At 43.5% G+C, this 21,566-nt stretch overlaps 1 protein-coding gene across 1 annotated transcript in view; it reads left to right on the top strand.

Moving 5' to 3' along the window:
- PELI2 (pellino E3 ubiquitin protein ligase family member 2) overlaps positions 1–21,566 on the top strand; it is a 231,751-nt gene that overhangs the window by 131,981 nt on the left and 78,204 nt on the right. The window lies entirely within an intron of this gene.

Genomic DNA, 21,566 nt, shown 5'->3' with positions numbered 1-21,566 from the left:
TTCCAAATTCTGCCGACCCGGTAGGGCGGAGTGGAACGGCCCCATTGGTTCTTCCGAAGTTGTAAATCTTAAAGGAAGCAGACTGCTACAGCTGTCTCTTGCAGAGCATCTGGTGGATTTGAACCGCCAACCTTTTGGTTGAAACACATGCACATTATACCTACATAGAGAAAAGGAGAGCTCTGGTGGGCTCATGGTTAAAGTGTTGGCTGCCAACCCAAACACAAAGCCATTTGAATCCACCAGATGCTCCACAAGAAAAGATGGGCCGTTTCCTCCTGTGCTGGTTACAGCCTCCTTAAAACCTGTTGAAGGGTCAGTTTTTACTAAGTTCCAACTTGATGGCGAGTAGTTGAACATGAGTGTGTGTGTGTGTGTGTGTATATGCACATGTATATGTACGTACAGACACATAAACATATACGTATTGTTGTTAGGTGCTAGTGAGTATGACGCATAGTGACCGTGTGAACAGCAGATCTGAACCCCGTCCTGTCCTGTGCCTGCCTCATCATCGCTGACACTTGAGCCAATTGATGTACTCTCTGTATCAGTCCATCCTGTTCAGGATTTTCCTCTCTTTCACAAACTGATCCACCTTTCCACGCTTGATGTCCCTTTTCAAGAAATAGCCTCTCCTAGCGACACGCCCATCGTATGTGAGATGAAGTTTCAACATCCTTGCCTCCAAGGAGTAGTCTAGCTGCACTTTTGTAAGACATAGCAGTTTGTTCTTTTGTCAGCCCATGAGATATTTAGTGCTTTCTTCTACAGCACCATAACTCAAAGGCATCAGTTCTTCTTTCATCCTATTCATTGTCTAGCTCTCAGATGCATAGCAAGTGATTGGAAAGGTCATGGGCTGAATCAGGTGCACCTACGTCTCCAAACTGATATCATCCTCAGTAGTTTAGAGAGGTCTTTGGCAGCAGACTTGCCCAAGTGGTCACTACTGGGAGCTCCACCTCAAAAAAGTAAAAATTGAAGAAGCAGTTCAGCTTATTGTTGTTAAGTGCCATCAAGTTGCAGTGAACATCACCAAAGAAAAGCAAGACTAAAAGCAGCTGGAGGGAAATTCAGAGGACACAGCTTGCTTAGGAGATGATGTGTTCAAAGCACAGCTAGAGGCCATTTTATCTGAAATCTGTTTTGCAGAATCCCTTCTTTCAAATTATTAGGTCTCATGCCTAACCAGTCTTCCAAATTCTACGGCAACCGTGTTTTGGTTTTCATAATTACTAAATACTGAGATGTATTTTATTTTTCATTTAGACCATTTCACTCACATTCCTTCAGTGTTGATTTTGTGTAGATCATAGAGCCGTAATCTCCTCTTTAAGAAGATGACCTAGACTCCCCAAGTCTCCTGTGTCCCAGCTCTCTTCCCAGTAGCCTAGTTCTTACCAACCCCTGGGGGAGAGGCTCTCTGCCAGGACCCTGAAGCTGGCTGAGCTCCTACAAGGAGTTTAAATTCCAGGACAAGATGATGATGGAGGGAGGAGGGTGCTAGGCTTTCTGAGGACCACAGTGCTCTTCTGCTTTTAGAGATACAGGTTCTGACATTGAGATGCTCAGTCACAATTTGCAGGTGGCAGCACCACTTCCAGAACCATGGGCGCTCTGGTGATGTAGTGTGATAGTGTGTTACGCCATTCACCAAACTAAGCCCATGAGGCAAATGCCTGAACCGATCACCAAGAACTGTAAGATTGCTCATAACTTCATAGTTTTTGTCATCTCCTTACCTGTCACTGGAGCTGGAACAGAACAATGACACTATTTCAGGCCAGTCTGGGGGTGTCGCAGTGCTTGACACACCTCAGGAGGGGAGGCGTGAACCAGCACTGAGAAGTCATACTGAGGCGGGTGGCCTGACTCTCCTGAGGGGCTGGAGCTGAGAGCAGAGGTTGGGATGTGGAGCCAGGAAGACTCTTTCATCTCACATGCTGCAGGTGTCCATTTGGGACCCCTGTCTCAGGAGTGGATAGCAGTGGCCTCACAGACCCACAGCTGGACAGTTGTTGGCCTCCTCTCATTCCATCTTTCATATTATTCCTAAAATAATAGCAGGCACACTCTCAGGGGCATCAGATTATACAACACCACACACTCTGGCACTGGGAGCCATCTTTGTCCTTTGCATTTCTGCAGGAAGTGGAGATGAGGTCTATTAAGGGTATCTTTTCTCCTGCTGTGTGTATGGATTAAGTTACATTTGTATCACTTCACAGTTAGTTTCTTTCTGATTTGCATCCTACCTTTTGGCCCCAGGCAGGATTTTTACACAGAGACACAAAGTGGGAAAGGAATTAGCTGCCTGGAAACCAGGAGGGAGACACTGCAGGGGACAGGAAGTGGGGTCAGAGTTGAAGGGAAGCTGTAGATCAAGGTAGGCTGAGGCAGTTTTCTTAGAGATGGGCAAAGACAAGAGTCTACTGAATAGGGAAATGAGGCTTGAAGCGGTGTATGAACTGTTTGCTACAAGATGCCTGGTGATCTGATAATGAAGAGGAGATTGGGAGTAGTGGTGTGGTGTGGTGTGGTGTAGTTAGAATAAAGAAAGAAAAAATATGTTTGGGGACCGTAAGTGAGGGATTAAAGTAGCCAGACAGGAGTGTAGCATGGCGGTGTTAGTGAAGGGAGGAAGGTGCCAGCAAAGCACTAGGCTTATTTGTTCACTTGGTTTTCTCCTGAGGGATACATCAATTTTCAAAATGATAATCTGTGCCTTATGCAGTGATAATTTGCAAGGCTTGCTCTAAAGCCACTGTCGTATAATTCAGCAAAACTCACAGATCCAAAAGTAGGGCCCACGGGGAAATACAGTCTTAAATTAATTTCATCACAGAGCCAGATGATCTATCTTGCTCTCCCACTGTGAGTGGGGGATGCAGGAAGCCAGCGGACAAGGGAAGTCTGGCTCTGAGGCACTCACAGGGCGTGAAGAGGCAAGGAACCCAACGGCATGACACCGCCAGGTCCTGGCAGTGGGGATAAGATAGGAAATGGTGCCACTTTTGGGGGTGTTAATGACATCGAACAGTGGTAGGTATTGTTTTGAAATATGTGCTAAGAGTAAGATACTTTCATAAAATACTGCTTTTATAAACCATACTATATTGGGGAGCTCTGGTTACCTAGTCGTAAGAAGCTGCGCTACTATCCCAAAGGCATATGGGTTCAAATACACCAGCTGCACTGCAGAAGGATGGACAGTCTGTTTTCATGCCTTCAAAAACTCACTGGAAGGTCAGTTGAGGGCCGATTTTGACTCAGTGGCACACAACAACAACCACCAGACTACATTTAGTATTCTTGCTTCCTTCCACCACTCCTCCTGAGTGTTTCTGGCAAGGTGAATGTTACCAGTGGAGGGATCCCCCTTAGTTTCTTTTGGGGTGGAGGGGAGTGTACAGACACAAATATACTAGAGCTTGGTGTTGGCTAGTGTCTTTGGTGGTGGGATACTCAACTTTTCCTTGGGAAACACTTCATATACAAATATACATATAGAGAGAGAGACAGAGAGTGAGCTCTGGTGGTCTAGTGGCAAGAGGCTGCACTGCAATCCCAAAGGGACATGATTCGAAGCCACTAGCCACTCTACTCCACTGGAGAAGGATGGGCAGTCTCCTCCCATGCTATTAACTGCCTCTGAAAACCTGCCGGAGGGTTAGCTATGTGTCGGTTCCAACTCTGCAGTACAAAACAACAACAGATAATCTTTACTGAGGCTCAGTGTCAAGAAGGCAAAGATTCTCACCACTGGACCAATTGGTAGCATCAGAATGGATGGCGAAGAGATTGAGATTGTTCACAGTTTAAGTTTGCTCGGCTCCACGGTCAACACTCTTGGCACCAATAGCCAGGAAATCAAAAAACGTATTGTGATGGGAAAGTCTGCTGTTAGGGACCTCTCTAAAGTACTCAAGAGCAATGGTGTCTCTCTGGAGACTAAGGTCTGCCTGATACAGGCCATAGTCTTTGCAATCACTTGTTATGCATCAGAGAGTTGGACAATGACTAGGGAGGATAGAAGGAGAATTGGTGTCTTTGAGCTGTGGTGCTGGAGAAGAGTATTGAATGTACCATGGACTGCTAAGAAAACAAACAGATTCATCCTGAAGAGGGTTAAACCAGGCTACTCCTTGGAGGCAAGGATTCTGGGGCTTCGTCTGACATACTCTGGGCATGTTGTAAGGAGGGACAGGTCCTTGGAGAGAGACATCATGCTTGGAAGGGTGGAGGGAAAGCACAGGAGGGGAAGGCCCTCTATGAAGTAGATTGATTCAGTGACTGGGGTAATCGGGATGGGTGTGTCAGAGGCAGTGCGATTGGCACAGGTTAGAGCAGGGTTTAGGGCTGTTGTACATAGGGTCGCTATTAGTCGCAAATGACTCGACGGCACAGAACAACAACAACAACATTAATATCCATTAATAATTTTATCTAATCATATACGTTAATCTTTAAGCTCTCATGTAGACATTGAAGACACAAGCAGCAACAAAGCTGTGTTCTCGCTTAGCAGTCCTGACAGAGGAGCCATGGAGTGGGCTCTGTGGGAGACAGAGGCTGAGTATTGGGCAGCGTCCTCACAAGGTCCTCCCACATGTGCTGTACCAGTTATCTGAACAGAGTGTGTAGAGATAGTCAGCACATCGCTCCCCTCAAGGCCTTCACAGCCAGCCAGGGGTGGGGGTGTGGCCAGGGTGATCAATGATTGCAGTGCAGTGCGACCAACTTTAATAAGGGATTGGAGTTGACTTCATGCAGATAATATTTCCTCTGAAATATCCTTTTTTAAAAATATAGAGAGTGGTGATGAGTATGTTAGTACTACCTTCACTTAAACATGTTTTGAAATTTTGGAGTTTGCAGTCACACACCCAGTGGCTCAGTAATTCACAAAATAGCACATCATCAGTAAGTTCTACCTGCTCTTTGGCTCCACTTTGCAAATTTCATTCATACAGTTGAGATGATGTAACAGACTCACTTGGCAATATAGATAACATCAAAATCTTGATCAGTTCTGTTTATGCTAAGGCCAAGCAATTACAATTGTTCTCTTTCTTATCATCTAAAGTATGTTTACTCTGTAGGAAATAGTTCTACAGTGATAGATTTTCATCAGCCTTCTAGGCCAAACTCTTTTCAAGAGGTCAAAATGGATCCTGGAGAAGATCTTAAGTTATAGACACTCTCCTAGACTGGTACTGTAGCAAAACCCACAAGAGAACTGGCACCTGAAGGTGGGTGCCCTGGGGTAGGTTGTATACACTTTGATGTTCTTTTCACATGATTTGAGTTCTCAGAGTGCAGGTATCAAACTCAAACTCAAACTTACTGGCTTGGAATTAGAACTGACCCTCCAGTGGGTTTTCAGGGGCTCTAAGTCACACAGGAGGAGACTACTCATTTTTCTCCTTCACAGCCACTGGTGGATTTGAACCTCCAAAGAGACACGGCCTCTAAGTTATGGTGGAACACCTCTCTGTGAATTCCACCTCCAGAGTAGGAGGAAACAACTAGATTTTAAGCCTCACTAGAAGCATCATTGGTTCATAAAACAAGACTAAAAATAAACCTCCAGAAGCAAAGTGACTCCAGTCTGTTGTTTAAAACACAAGTCTGGTGTTAAACTGTAATAATACTTTAATCGAGCTTTACGTTTTGACAGCAGAATGCATGCGCTGAGAAGCTTATTTTCAAAAGTAACCGAGTCTTAAGAAAGAATCAGAATCTGGAAATACAGCCCAGTTTTGCAAATAAAATTTGTAGTTGAGTTCACTGTTGTTTAATTACGCTTGTCAGATCTTGTCACTATCACCAATGGTGTGGAATTTAGGTACCTGATGTTTGTGACCATCAGACATGAGGTTGAAACAATGTGATTGTAAAGTAGCAGTGCCACAGTGACTTAATTAGAAGTGCCGATGTCTTAGATTACAGCCCTATTTCATTTTGTTATGATGCTGTAGTGGGGAATAAGTGTCCATCCTGTCTGGAAACTTGTTAAGTTTGCTTTTCATGTTGCAGAGATGTCATCTCTAAGCTTTCTAGAGATTTCATCATGTTTCATTGTTTAATCAGCATCTCAGAAGAATAAGAACAAAAAAGACCTGTGCTGTGTGCTGTGTGTTTTTTAATGCACCTGTGAGATTAGCGTTCCTCTTTGATTTGGTTGTGGTTTTATGTATGTACGTGGGCTCTTAACTGGGGGTGGTGGATGGGGGAGGACCTGGCTGGATCCTAATGCTGCATCCCACTGAGCTGGTTGGTCGGGATGTATGTGAAGGTTAATTTCGGCTGTGTTTTGTTGTTTGCCTTCCAACCCAGTTGTAGAGTTACATGCAATCTTATTCTTTAATTTCCTTTTCAAGTTTACTGTAAAGGCTGATTAAAATATCGGCGAAGGATGTGACTAGTGTTGTTGGTTTTTCAAGCATGACTTTACTTTATAAAATACACGTTCACACCCAACCAGTTCTGATCCAGACTGTTTAGTTCAAACAGTTCAGCAGGCATGTGCAGTTCCTGAAGGAAGTTTTGTACTCAGTGTGTGTAATTCTCTGTCTTAAGAGGCAGCATCTGAGTCTTCATACATTAGATGATAGTTTTTCTGTGAACAATGCTAGGTGGTCATAAACCGATGCTCACTGCATTCATGGTCCCTTAATTCAGAGGGAGGGGAGAAGGGAATCAGGGGTGTGCAGGCAGGAGCCGAGCTCAGAGCTGCGTGGCCGTCGGGATTCTCAGACTCCTCTGAAAAGGCTAATTCAGTTCCTTTAGGCATTTACTGACCCAGCCGACTGTTGGCTCGTTGCCATGTGCTGTTGACAGTGTTATTGCTTCTCCTGAGGCTGATTAGCATGCAGTGCTACAATGTCCCGAAGAATAATTTTGCTTACCTATATAATAATTTAAGACTTTAATCACTTCCAAACATGTCTTAAGTTATTCAGGCCTTTGTCAGCATCTCAGTTCAGCTCAGGTCTAGAAAGTCATCTTTGAGCATTCACGGTGGGCATAGTAATGAGTTTAAATACATTAAGGAGCGTTTTTTTTTTCCAAAGAGGTTGTTGTTTCCAATAATAGAACTCCTTGCCTTCCTTTGATGCTGTACAGTTTTCAGTGGTCACTGATAGCAATCCCGGGAGACAGGAATGTGGGCGGTGGGTCTCCTCTTTTCCTAGACGAGGAAGCTGAGGCTTTGGGAGGGTCACTGATGTGCCAGGCTCATTCGGAAGCCGTGCAGCCGGGCCTGCTGCCCACAGCTGCTGCCTCCCCTTCGTCTCCTCTGCAGGCCCAAGCAGGGGCTTTGGCTCTGGAGGGAGAAATCACACAGAGCAGTGAGAAGACTAATTGTTGTGGTTGTTAGGTGCTGTCAGATCAACGGCAACTCCTAACCACTATCAACAGCAGACCTGAACCTCCTCTGGCCCCTGTCCTGCATGCACCTGGGATTTTCCCCAGCCTCGTGCCTCAGACCCACTGTTGGCACTGTGTCAGTTCATCACATTGCGGCTGCTTCTCCGCCTTCCCCAGCGTGATGTCTTTCCCCAGGGACTGGCCCCTCCTGACCACATGCCCAGAGTATACGAGGCCAGGTTTCACCAGCCTTCCCTCTACGGAGCACCCTGACCAAACAGCATTTTTTTTTTCTGTTCAAGTTAATTTTAAAAAAAAAATATTATTAGTTTTAATGAAATTTTACAGAGACTTTGGATTTCCATTCATTTATTGTTGCACTTTTCTCCCTGCCCACCCCTCGCCGCTAGTTTGCTCTTCTCTTTGAAAGGTAAAAGAAAAATTCTTTCATTGTTTTAACCCCTCCCCCCAGGTCCACTCTACTATGCGGACTCCTGTCATGACAATAATACCTAATCACATATCCTTTTTAAACAGCTCTCTCCCTCATCTCTTTCAGTGCTCTATACATAATTTATCCCATCTTTCTCAGTCTCCCCCAACCCTGATGTCAGTCCTGTTTTACAACAGTGGCACTACGCAGTATTTGTCCTTTTGTGACTGCGATATTTCACTCCGTGTAATGTCCTCCAGGGCCACCCGTTTTGAATACTGTTTCATGAGTTCCTTGTTTTTCAGTACAGCATAGTATTCCATTGTGTGAATATACCACAGCTTCTCTATCCATTCATTTGTTGGTTGGAAACACTTAGGTTGTTTCCAGCTCTTTTGTCCTTTTGGTGGTCCATAGGTATATTCAGCCTTCTTTACCACCACCACAGTTCAAAGGCATTGATTCTTCTTTGTTCGGTCTTTCTTATTTATTGTCCAACTTGCAGATCCACAGGGAGCAATTGAAAATACTCGGTCTTTCTTATTTATTGTCCAACTTGCAAATCCACAGGGAGCAATTGAAAATACCGTGGCCTTTCGAATCTACCAGATGCTCTGCTGGAGAAGGAGGGACAATCTCCTCCTGTACCAGTCAGATCCGATTTGACGAACATACACACAAAACAATTAAAGAAAAAAAGAAGATACCGTGGCTTGAATTAGGCACGCTTTAGTCTTTAAATGGAACTCCTTGCTCTTTAGCACTTCAGAGAGTTCCTTGACAGCAGGTTTGCCCCGTCTTTTGATTTCTTGACTCCTGCCACTGTGGGTGTGAGGGTGAACCCCAAGTAAGATGAAGTCACTGACAGCTTCCATCTTTCGTCCATTGTGATGTTCCCTGTTGGTCCAGTGGTGAGGACTTTTCTCTTGATGTAAGTTGAAAATGTCTGAGAAGGCAAGAGGAGTGCCACAGTGGAGCATGGAATCACCTCGGTGTGGCATGGACAGTGGGCAGGCGAGTTTTGTCTCACTGATGGTGTAAGGGAAGGACTCCTCCAGCTTTGAAGGGGGCTTCCTTCTGCTCACCAGGAGTCCCCTCTGCTAGTTCCGAATGACAGCAGAAGCCAGGACTCCTCTCCTTGATATAGTCTTTTATTCAGCTTAACTCTGAAAACTAGACATATATATCTTTATGGGACTGGAGGTGGTAGGCAAATGCATGTAATAGGGGGAAAAGCCTCAACCAAAACATGTAATAGAAGATGGCGGTTTATTTATTATATCCCTCTCGGGCCCACTGAGATGTCACGGATCTGGCGGGCCTCTTGATTCTAGTTTTGTCTTGGTCCTGCGTGGCCTTTTCACCTTTGCTGCTTGCTTGCTCCCTCCCTGTGGCTGTCATCACCATCTCGTGTGTCTCTTAGCAGACACTGCCTGTGTACTCAAGCCCAGGACCCGCCAGCTCCTAAAGAGCTCCTATTTATCAGGAAGCATTTGCCAGCCAAGCACTGTGTTAGCACTTTTCATACATTATCTAATATAATTCCTCACAACCACCCCATCAGAGTCAGATTTCTCACTGTCCCTATTTTATAGATGAAGGGGGAATATTGATGTATTGAGAATATTTGCATCTAATTAGTGACAAAGCTGGGATTTAGCTTCAGTTTACCTGATTTGATAGCCTAACCAACAACCTTCTAGTCACTTCTGGCTCATCGTGATGCTTTATAATGTTTCTGAGGAGGTAAATTTTATTGGGAGCAAATTTGCCCTAATGGGAGACTTGCCTTTCTCCTATGGAGTGGCTGGTGGATTTAAACTCGTGACCTTTTCAGTTAACAGACCAGCTTGTATTGCTCTGTGCCAACCAGGCTTCCTTTGGTCCCATAGCCACTGGTGTACTGAATGAACATTCTGAGTCTGTGTGTTCCCTGGCAATTAAGGTAGGTAACTCTGCTCTTTCACTATTTTCTGGGACAGTTGCATTCAGTATTTTTGAGCAGCTGGGAGCTTTTGCACCTCCAGAGATTTAATTCCCCCCCACCTTTTCTGGTGTTCAGTTAAGGGACGTTTAGTCTAGTGTTTAAAATGTAAGCCCAGCATTTCATTTTTCCCCCCTTTATATCTTTATGGTCGTAGAGCAGGAAGGACGTTCCAGCTGGATCATATGGTAATAAAAATGATTGGTGTTAGGAGCCCAGCCTTATTACTTTAACTCTTGCCAATTTTGACATATTCGAGAACTGGATAGAAACTTTCTGTTGTCTCCAGCCTGGTGCTCGTGCCAAATTGTAAGGTTAATTTATTGTTGCCTACTCATCTACCTCCCAGAACTTTTCCTTTATTTTTCCCAAGAGATGTTATTCTCCTTTGTTCTTGTAGGTAATACGTTCTGTCAAATCTGAGAGAGAAAGAAGGGTGTGTGTGTGTGTGTGGGTGTGTGTGTGTACACACGAGCTCGTGGTGGTTTAATTTGTCAGTTACAGACTAGAAACAGAAAGCAGTAGAGCTGAAACCATAGTGCGCCTGCAGAGGCATGAGGACCCAGATGTGGAGAATTCACTTACAATTAAATGTCATCATATAGGAATTTAGTTCTCAAAGACAGTGAATGTAAAGGGTTTGGTTGTATGATTTCATGTTCATGTGAAATCAGCAGGGCTCATCCTGTGCTGTCTTTCCAGGGTTATATGGGATGCCTGGTCCTTGCTCCATCTTGGGTGTAGTGAATTGCTTTCTCATTCATTCTTCTCCTTCATCTTTCTCCCCCCTCCGAAGGTGAACAGAATCCTAGGCATATCTTGAAATACAAGCCATCTTAGGTATCCTAAATCTGTGTGGATTGGTCTGTTAATATCAGCTTCGCTAGGGGGCTTTGGTAGCCTAGTGGGTAAGGAGTTGTGCTCCCGACCCAAAGGCTGACAGTTCAAATCCATTAGCTGCTCCTGGAGGGAAAGATGGACAATGTCCTTTAAGTATTTCAGTGACCACCCTTTGCCACTCTGCCTCTCCCCTTCACTATAAAATGTTAAGTTTCATCCTTTAACATTCAGCGATTAGAGTGAGAGCGCTCTTTCAGGCAGCACGCTCCCATCCACCTTGAATGTGCCATGACTGTCAGGACCAGCCGGAAGGAGAAGCAGGATCTTGGAGCAGCTGAGGGCCCCTTAGCCCTGCTCACAGGGCCCAGTGCTCCTTGTTTACTTCCTCATGGGCTGCTTATCCCGTTTCCATTTCTGTCGCCAGTTTAAAATTAGAAAAACTAGATGGGGGATAATTATACTTAGGTTGGTAAACTAAAAAGCAACATGACATAGATTCATTTTTTCCAGTGGGACTCATTTGTTTATTTTTGCACGTTTATAACCCGCCACATTACAGAGTCAGCTGACATCCCTATAGAAAAGTTCCTCATTGGGTTCTTAATGGATACTGGCTCCTTAAAGGAATGTAGCAGTGGAAAAGAAAACTCATGCCACAGAAGATATCATTTAAGTGTTCCGTTAACTCTCTTTATTGTTCGATTAATGCTTGTCATGGGAAATCATATCTCAGACATCCCAGGTAAACAGTAAGTTTGCAACAGGCACTGAGAATTTCCCTACTTCACTCAGCGTGTTTCTTATCTACAAGCCGCAGACAGTGAGCTGCAGCTTTTTCCTTACTTCTCTTGTCTTCATAAGGCTACTGACAAGAGGCACCGCAGACATGGCCTGGCCGCTGATTCCCCCACCACAGAGCACAGCCACCAGCCCAGTGTGGCAGCGGCAGGCCACACCAGGGGAATAATGGCTTAACTCTCTGCAGCTTTGACATCAGATTAATTTCATTTGTGCACAAGCGCGCACGTGTGTGTGTGTGTGGGTGGGGTGTCAGCATTTTGCTGTTGTTGGACGCATACATGACAGTCTGGCTGGAAGCTAGTGTTTGGGGTAAAAAACAACTGAAAACAAAATGATGGTTTTGTAGCAGCGTAGTTATAAGGCACAGCATGCACCTGTAGTTTGCAAAAAAGATAACATTTTTCACCCCGGGAAAAAGACCCAGGAACCAAGCAGTAGACCCCATGTGTTTTGCCATTTATTTAGCAGTTGTATAAAAGATGTGATTCCAGTACTGCTTGCTGATTTTGCCACACTGTAAGATGAAACAAATGGGATGCATATGCTACTGATTTTTTTTAATATATGTAGATGATGTTGTTGTTATGTACTCTTGAGTTGGAACCTATCCATAGCTGCCCCTCCAGTGAGTTTTCAGAGGCAGTAAATCGCACCGGAGGAGATTGCCCATCCTTCTCCCTTAGAGCAGCTGGTGAATTTGAACCGCATACCTTTGGGTTGGCAGCTGGGCTCCTTAGCCACAAGGTCACCAGAACATTTGTCATTCCAGCGATGGCCATGTGTGCAGCTCACTGGCATTGTGTTTATCAGATTGTTCAGCCCTCACCTTTATCCATTTCCAGATTTCTCCATCACCTTTATCGGGAGCTCATGGTCCCCTAAACATCACATTAGGAGGAAGGGTTAGAATTCCACCACTCTGCTATTAAATAAGATTCCTCCTTTTAAGGGAATCAGTCCCCTCAGAAAGATATCATGCTTGGTAAGGTAGGAGGCAAGTGGAGAAGAGGAAGACCCCCAGCAAGGTGGATTGACACAGTGGTTGCACCAGTGGACTCGGTCACACAGCAGAGATTGAAAGAGTAGCATTTCACTGTGTGGTTCGGAGGGTTGCTACGAGTCATCTCACCTGGTGACACTAACAGCAGGGTAAGAGTGTAAGGCAGAGTAATAGGACTTCTTATTGTCTAGTTTATACTGACTCATAGCTGACCTGCTAGTGGGTTTTCAGAGGCTGTAAATCACACAGGCAGAGACTGCCCATCTTTCTTCCATGGAGCCACCAGAACCACCAGAGAGGCATTTTTGTTAGCTTCGCAACTCCCTGTGGACCATGCTGCCAGAGTGCCTTAAAGACAAGGTAGTTAAGAGTAGTAGTTTGAAAAGCTACTTCATTAGACATGCTGTTTTGAGTGAGTCACTGGAAAGGTGGAGGTGCAGACCCACTCACTGATGCTCAGAAGAAATATGTGGTAGTTTGCTTCTGTTAAGGATTATAGCCCACAGAGCTCTGGTAGCTTGCTGGGAAGGAGTTGTGCTGCCAGCCCACATTCATGCAGCCAAGTCTACCAGTTGCTCCACAGGAGAATGATGGGCAGTCTTTTCCCATGCGATTAACTTCTTCTGAAAACCTGCGTGGCGGTCAGCTTTGGGTCAGTTCTACTCTGTCCTGTAAGATTTCTCTGGCTCAGAATTGATCCATGAAGCATGCAGTCATATTACCTATTTTATAAATCATAGGGAGATTCCAAGACTCTGTTGGTGCTAACAGGCCTGATACAAAGCCCGTGCCTCCCCCGTCACAGCTGGCCCTGCTTCTTTGCAAGCTGGAGTTGTATTTCAGAGACAGGACCTAAAGCTCATAGCTACCACCTGGCTGTCAGTGTGTCCCTCTGTGGTGGCTTGTGTGTTGCTGTGATAACTGTGAGACACAAACTATGCCACCAGTATTTTCAAGTCCCTTCAAGGCCATCCCTAATAGACAGGGTTCATCGGCCCGTCCAGACTAAAAAGGATTATGAATAAAGACCTGGAAATCTACTTTGGCAAATTAGCCAAGGCAGATGGATCACAACAGAACATTCATTGTTCAACTCGTTTCCTGTGGATATTCCAGGAAGAGGGATAAGTCACTAGAGGATGTCCTCACGTTTATTGAAGTAGAGAGGCAGCCACAGCAGGGGAGCCCCTCTATGAGATCATCTGCCACAATGCTGGACTCAGACTTACTGGTGATTGTCAGGACGCTGCAGGACTGTGCAGTGCTTTGTACTCTTGTACGTAAGACCACTGTGGTCAGTGTTGGTTAGGTGGTGGTCAGACTCAACTGAATAGCGAGGGATTTGGCTTTTGTTTTCTATCTCTTTCCTAGGCTTGTGATCATAAAAGGACAGACATCATGTGGATCACTTAATTGAGACAAAGGAGAAGAAAGTTGATGCCCTGAGGAGAAGTGGGGTCCATGAAGCCTTGGAGTCTGTGAGGCATTAAAAGGAGTAGTATAGCACAGCTAATTGATAAAAGAGGAAGTTGAGGTAAAGTCACGAGAGAGGAGAAAGGAAGTGACTGAGAGTGGATGTGTGGCTTTGCTAGCCCTGGACCTGCAGGGCTGGCACTAGATACTAGGGATTTACTGCCTAACTGTTGAAACAAAGTTCTAGGAATAATCATATATTTTCAGTTACCTGATTTCTACACACACACACACACACACACACACACACACACGAGTAATTAGTTCGTATTAGAGAACTAGGAGATTTATATATTTGCCATATCCCAAATTGGAACTAGATGTCTTTTCTAAAATGTCATAGACAACTGCCAATATAGAACAACTTTTCATGATTAAAAATAGGAAACTAAAAAACAAGCCCATAGATGTCATAAAAACCCAATTGCCAAGAGTCGACTCCAAGTTGAAGAGACCCTGCATGTGTCCCACAGAGGTTTTAGAGGCTATACTTTTAATGACTTCAGTACTTTTTCAGAAATAACCTCTCTAGGCCTTTCCTCTGAGTTTCCTGTGGGTGGACTTGAACCTCCAGCCTTTGGGTTAACACCAGCCGTGCATTGATGAGTTTCATTGGTGGAGCCTTCAGATACCTGAAACCATCTACAAGTGAGAGGTTGCCTGTAGATGAGTTTTAGAAATTGTTGATTGTTACAGCCTTCAGATTATATGTTGACTTTCCTTAGTTGAAATCTGCTGCCCTTGGTTGTCATGACTGATTTTACTACTGCTTCTCTTTCTCCTTTTTTTCATATTTTAATAAAAGAGAATAAAATGGGTCTGGGCTGACATACATATCTTGATGAGTGGCAGCCATGGGAGGAAGCCAAAAAAAAGATTAACATCCTGCTTGTTCTTTATAAAAACACTGAGTAAGGAGTCAGTAATTGAATAGCAGTTATTGTCCACTGCTGAACATACCATGGAATGCCAAGAGAATAAACAGATCTCTCCTGGAGAAGGTGAAATCAGGTTGCTCCTTGGAGGCAAGGATTTTGAAACTCTATCTCACATACTTTGGGCATGTTTCCAGGAGGGACCAGTCCTTGGAGGAGGCCATCAGACTTGGAACAGCAGAGGGGACAGCACACGAGAGGAAGGCCCTGGGTGAGATGGATTGACACAGTGACTGGACATGGGGTGAGGGGTAGTGGAGGCATTGATGTTGGCTCAGGATAGGGCATGATTCATTGTTTATAGGGTCACAGTGAATTGTAATTGACTCAGCGTCATATAACAACAGGGAACTCTGATGGCCAACCCAAAGGCAGGCGGTTTGAAGTCATCAGCTGCTATTTACTTCCTCTGAAAATCCATTGGATGCTCATTTATGTGTTGGTTCTGACTTGATGGCACATTACAACAAAAATGGTGTATATTCTCCACAATGCCCAGTGACACTAGACGGCTATTCTTTTTCAGTTCCTGGCTGGGTTTTTTGTTTGGTTTTGGTGTTATTTTTTTAAGGCTACTTTTAATTATTTTTCTTTCTGTTACAATTTAAAAGTTTACTGAGCCTCTGCTGTAGAATGCCAGAAGCTGTGACCTATGTCATTTCCTTTAATCTTTATAGCAGGATGTTCTTTTCATTGGGCTGCATATGTGCACATTAATTAAATACATTTTGCAGCTGTGATAAATTTTTTAAATTCCAGCAATCCTTTTGCTGGTTGTGGATAAGAAGCAAAAAAATAAATGCTTTATTCACTTAGTTTTTATCACTCAGATTTCCCTCGCATCACTGTTGAAAAGTATTTCAGGTTCCAGGTGAACCCAGCATTCAGTAGTACTTTACAAAGGTAAGAAAAGCAACATCTGACACTTAGTTGAAACTTACTGTGTGCCAGATACTCCTTGGAGTGCTTTATTTTTTCATTTGTTTTTCTTAAAGTAATTCTGTTTGGCTTCCAAAGAGGAACAGTTTGTCCAAGGGAAAGCACACACTAATCTAGCATCATGTCTTAAAATGAATTGAATAATATTCCCACCAAAGGTAATTTGAAAGAACTTTGTTTTGACAGAATAATGATCTTTGTAGTTCATAAGGAGGGGAGGAAAGGAGAAGAACTAGCCCACCCATTTCGTACAAATGAGAAAATGGCACTTTCTGAGGAGCTATAACCCCCAGGGTGCACAAGGCTACCCGAACGGGTACTGCTTTTGTACAGAATTTAAAAAGACCTGCCCTTGTCTGGGTGGACATAGCCCAGCAGCCGAGCGAATGGCTCAGGGGGCAGCGTACAGGCTGGATTTCAACCCCTGTGCACCCTGTGTCTTGCATTGTGCCCCTTCTGGCATACCATATAGCTGCAGCCAAGCAGGATGGAGCAGAGGGGATGATGAAGAAGGGGCAGAGAAGAAAGAACTGGGAAGGATAGAGGAAGAGGTGGGGAATTGGCAAATAACCAAAGAGAATCATTTCAGAGTAGAGAGAAATGATGTTCACGGCATGCAAGGCCAGTGGGTCTCATGAGTGATCCCTGATGCTCCTGGCCCTGTCCATCTAGAACGTCTAAGGCTAAAGCCTTGAGAAGTAGAGGACTCTTCAAAACTTGGTCATGTTATGCTGCTGTTGCCACCTCCACCATTTGGGAATCTTTCTTTGAACATACAGTTAACCCCCTTTTTTGGTCTTTTCTGCAATTGCAAAGTATGGAGGCAGGACGTATTCTTGGACTATAAAGGCAATGGAGTTGTAGGGATTAGAGGTCCCAGGGGATGGTGGTGAGGCTGGAGGCGGCACTTCACACTCTCCCCTTTTCATTTACATGCAGAGATCTCCAGAACACCTGTCCCGGCCATTGAGAAGTCTTCACCTCATAAGTGGCAAGAGCTGGCCTTTGGTCTTTGGAGAACCACCTAGTTTCACACCTACATTTTCCTGTTCCTCTGTGGATTGTAGATGTACAGAAAGACCAAAATTGCAGGTTATATGCAGCCGTAATGCTAGAAAAGCAAAATGTGGAAGCCAAAGAGGACTAGATAAAAGCAAAGTAAAATCTCATTATAGAACAGCCTGTTTCTATGGTTTATCCATTCATAGACATTGCAGTTGTTTTCCTGCATTTCGTACTAGAAAATCTTTGGCCGTTTATCGTTGTTAGAACTTTTGGTGAGAGCCACATAAACGTTTTAATACCATGTGTAGTTTCTGAAGTTTCCAAAGTTGCAGAGGATCAAAGAGAATATGAATGCTCCCCCCCCCCTTTTTAAAATTTAGATCTTATTTATGCAGAGTTCCCAAGAATTATATACTGGTGGCCAAAATTTTCGGAGACTGTTTTGCCTGTTTTTCTCTATCCCTGACTTTTAGATAGTGAAAATAGACACATTGTAGGGTGTGTTTCTGTGAGCAGGTGACTTATATAACTCACAGGATAATAAATATACTGTCAACGAGTCAGTTCCAACTCATATAGACCCACAATCAGGTTTCTGAGGTTGTAAATACTTTTAAAAAAATTTTATTTATTTTAATGAGTTTACAGAGACTTTGGATTTCCATGCATACATTGTTACACACTTTCCTCCCTGCTCACCTCTCCCCCCACTTCGCTTTTATCTTTGAAAACTAAAAAAAAAAAAAAATCATTCTTATACATACCTCACTCCAGGACGGTCCACTATGCAGCTTTCATTGTGGACTCTTGTCATGACAATAATACCCAACCATATATTCCTCCTAAACAATTCTCTCTCCCTCATCTCTTTGAATGCAGTATACATTATTTATCCCCTCTTAGTTTTGCCCCAGCTCTGATGTCCGTCCTGCTTTACAACAGTGGTACCAAGCAGTATTTGTCCCTTTGTGGCTGAAATATTTCACTCAGTCTAATGTCCTCCAGGGTCACCCATTTTGTATAATATTTCATGAGTTCATTGTTTTTCAACGCAGCATAGTATTTGATCGTATGGATATACCACAACTTCTCTAATCATTCATTTGTTGATGGGCACTTGGTTTGTTTCCATCTCTTTGCTGTTGTGAACAGTGCAGTAATAAACATGGATGTGCATATATCTGTTTGGGTGGCAGTTATGGTCTCTTTAGGGTATATTTCCAGTAGTGGACTTGCTGGTTCAAATGGTATCTCTATTTGCAACTTTTTGAGAAAGTGCCATACAGCCTTCCATAGTGGTTGCACCAACAGTGAATAAGGGTTCCAGTTTCTTCACAACCTTGCCAGTATTTGTTGTTTGCTGTTCTGTTAAATTTACTGGGGTGAGATGATATCTCATAGTTGTTTTGATTTGCATCTCTTTTAGAGCTAGGGATTGTGAACATTTCTTCATGTGTTTGTTTGCCATCTGAATATCTTCTTTGGTGAAGTGTCTGTTCATATCCTGTGAGGCTGTAAATCTTAAGAAGAGGAACCTTCATCTTTCTTCCTCTGAGCCTCTCTGGTAGGCCTTAACTGCTGCATTAGGGGCACAATGCACTGTGGACGATGCTACCCAAGCTTGGTAATAGAGCTGTGCAAATTGGTCTTGGGTGGAGATTTCAAATCCACTGGCAGCACTGGAAAGAAGATGGGCAGTTTCTTCTTGTTAAGATTTATAGCCATGGAGCGGTGATGGATGGTCACTATGAATCAGAATCAACATGATGGTGGCTGGTGTGAGTTTTGATGGGGAATGCAAGAAACATGGTTTAAAAAGGAGAGGGAGGGGAAGGAAAATGGATAAACATGTATACATGTACTTCAAAGTTCTCATTTATAAATTAACACAGTTTTAAAAGTGACTAAAATAATGGCTGGATGGCTTTGGATGTTCATTTAAAACACCTGACTTCAGACATAAAAGCTTTGCCTTGATTTGTAAACATATGCTTTAGTAAAATTAATTATTTTTAAAATGTTTGTGTGTGTGTGTGTGTGTGTGTGTATATATATATATATATATATATAAATTTTTTAATTGTGGCTTTCAGTTGTAGAGAATTGTGATTTAACACAGGAGGAAGCAGAGTCTGCCCTGGTGTTCATTCCTTTAATCTGGTGTTCATGTATAGACCTGCCAGCCTCCTGTGGTCACGTTTTCACTCAGAATCTCCTCTTTACTTTGGTGAAAAATCCACAATAGTTTTGTCCTGTAGTGGCTTCACACACACACACATCCCCCACAAAAAGTTCTTCCTTGGTAAGAAACTGTGCTATAATCTCGAAGGCACACAGTTCAAATCCCCGAGCTGCTCTGTGGAAGAAGAATGGGCAGTCTCCTTCTGTGCAGTTTACTATCTGTGAAAACCCATTGGAGGGTCAGCTATGGGTGAATTGTGACTTGACAGCACACAGTAACAACAGTCATCATTTACCTAACCCTAACTGAATCGGGAAAGCCAGTGCACTTAAAGAAAAGGTCATCTGTTCAAAGTACAAAAAGGTAGGTTTCTTACAACATTTTTTTAAGGACATTTTCTTTCTCTTCTTATTTTAGAAATGGAGCCAACAGACAAATTCTAGGACCTCCGTGTGTTGGAATTTTGTTTCATTTTTAGCCCACAAAAGCACCACATAGAATTAAAGTAATATTTAATGTTTATAAGAGATTACCATCTAGATGCTCACACAGAATTAGCAAGTTCTGCTACATTTGTGCCAACTTTGTTGTTGTGTTTTAATGCAGTAGCTTTTTCTTCAGGGGATGTGTGAGACTCATAAAACCATCCATGTATGAAGCATAATGAAAAATCAAATCCACTGTCAAAGAGTCAAGTCTTACTTATGACAAGTCTCCATCGGTTTTCTGAGACTCTAAAACTTTACGAGAAAAGACTGCCCATTTTTCTCTTATGGAAAATCCTCGCATGGTGGATTCAAACCATTAACCATTCTCTTAGCAACCCAGCCTGTTGCCAATTGGCATCCATTTTGCTGCCAGGACATCTTCAGTGAGGTGGTGGTGTTCTGGTCAGAACTGATCCTTCAGCAGGTTTGCAGAGGCTACAAACTGACGGGAGGAGATTGTCCATCTTTCTCTCACAGGGCAACTGGTGACCTCAAGCAACTGCAGCTGGTTGGCAGCCCAACTCTGTACCCACGAGGCCATCAGAGCTCCCTCTCTCTGTGACGTATAAATGAATCAAAATGGAAAGAGCTAGTTCTGTACCTGTGTTACTTTTGTATTCTCGTATTCTGTCCATGATCCTGTCATGGCACCCAACAGACTGAGCCAAAATTTCTCGTTGGCCACTTGATTTTTCCCTCGGTGCCCTGCCTAGTTTGAGATTCTCGGGCTTTGCAGATGTCTTTGTACTTTTAGGGATACATGCTTACATCATAATCATTTTATGAATCTCTGATTCTTTATCCCTTTTAGACTTGGATGCAATGATGCTTGCATTAAATCATGTGCTGTGAGCTCTTCATGGTAGCTGGAAAACAAGTCTTCGATATTACCGTGGAGTGGAGTGTGTGTGTGTGTGTGTGTGTGTGTGTGTGTGTGTGTGTAGGCATAAGTGGTAATGTTCTGGAGAACCTTGATGGATATTTAGTGAATGTCACATCTTGTTTCACTGGCACTTTAGGAAAACATGTCTAGTAGAAATGAAATACTGTAAAACAGATCTATTAGTTGGATATTATTCACATTACATGAGCACTTTTTTGCTTTATGAAGTAACTCACCACAACGTTCCTTTAAGTAGGCCTCCAGGGTTCTAAAATAGAATTCCTATTGTATAAAAATTTCAGTATCTGTGGAACATTTCAGGAATGTTCCAGTAATATAAAATGAAACAGTTACCAGTTAATAATTGCACTATTTATATTTTTCTGCAGAGATTTCAGAGATACACTAATTTCCTGTATTTTTCTTATACTGTTCCTTCTTTAGATACTTGTCACGTTCTTTTTTTCCACTTCCTCAGCAGCTCAGCCCACAAGACACGACTAGGCAAGGTAGCTTGGTGATTGGTGCTGAGGGAGCAGGGTGGTTCAGCTGGGATAAAGAGAGAATGCCTGCTCAGGTGCCGTCCAGCACAGTTCTCAGAGCCTGAGGAAGGCAGCCAGTGGGGGGATCACAGCCCTTTCCAGAGGGCTGGGGAGGGCACTGGATATTAGAACCTGAAAGGGGTGAGATGGGGTGCTGTGGGAGGTGGGCGTTGGCAGTAACAGGTTAGCTGGGAATGTCGGAGAAAATACAGTTTGTGAAGCATGCTCAGTGGGGTTGGGAGCTGTACTGGGACATAAAATAGGATGAGAAATATATAAACAGTAAGATGATAGAAGCCAACTTTCCCAGATTGGAGGAGAGAACTACAAATAGGACTAGAGAAATAGAATAGATTTTGGCTTGGTGTTGGAGATACCAGTGTGGATTAATAGTCATCATTATAGAGGACAGTGGGAATAATGATCACCAGTGTGGAGGTCAGGGAGAATAAACACCAACCAACCAACCAACTAACCAAAAAGCAGCCCACAGCTACTGATTCCAGCCCATGTAACAGGTTACAGCACCCCTCAGACAGTGGAGAGAATGACACTGAAGTGAGGGAACATGGCCTTTGTAAGAGAGAGGAGGATGGTACAACTTGAAGAATGTGGAAATCTAAAATATGTTTGAACTCTGTCTCTCTTTTTTTTTTAAATTTTTTATTTTTATATATTTTTATTTCA

This window comes from Elephantulus edwardii, unplaced genomic scaffold (genome assembly GCF_000299155.1).
Source record: "Elephantulus edwardii isolate Elephantulus edwardi_28Jun2011 unplaced genomic scaffold, EleEdw1.0 scaffold00140, whole genome shotgun sequence".
Taxonomy (NCBI): domain Eukaryota; kingdom Metazoa; phylum Chordata; class Mammalia; order Macroscelidea; family Macroscelididae; genus Elephantulus; species Elephantulus edwardii.
The sequence above is the reverse complement of the archived record's forward strand: the minus strand, read 5'-3'. Positions and strand labels throughout refer to the sequence as shown.